The following is a 339-nucleotide window of genomic DNA, read 5'->3' as shown; positions in this document are numbered from 1 at the left end:
TGAGATTTGGGAATGCTCACACTGGGGCCGACGTCCCCAAGCACCTCCCAGGCTGCCTCTAGGGTCAGGAGAGAGGAACAAGGCAGGAGCCCTGCATTGTGTAAATACCTCCAGTGGGTTGCCTGCTTCGGGGTGAGACGGGTCATGTTCTGGGCTCTGGAGGGAGGATCTCCAGGTCGAGCACCCCCTCCAGCCCCTACCCAGGGGCTTCAGCTCTTCAGACCTTGCCATCATTGACCTGGTGCTTAGAAATCAAGTAATTAAGGGATCGGTGCAGATGAGCGCAGCGACACAATTCGTCATGCTCCATGTGCCCGCGGAGGGCGGGGGTTTAGGGGC

The sequence above is a fragment of the Buceros rhinoceros genome, unplaced genomic scaffold (genome assembly GCF_000710305.1).
Source record: "Buceros rhinoceros silvestris isolate BGI_N320 unplaced genomic scaffold, ASM71030v1 scaffold27445, whole genome shotgun sequence".
NCBI classification, from domain to species: domain Eukaryota; kingdom Metazoa; phylum Chordata; class Aves; order Bucerotiformes; family Bucerotidae; genus Buceros; species Buceros rhinoceros.
This window is presented reverse-complemented; position numbering follows the sequence as displayed.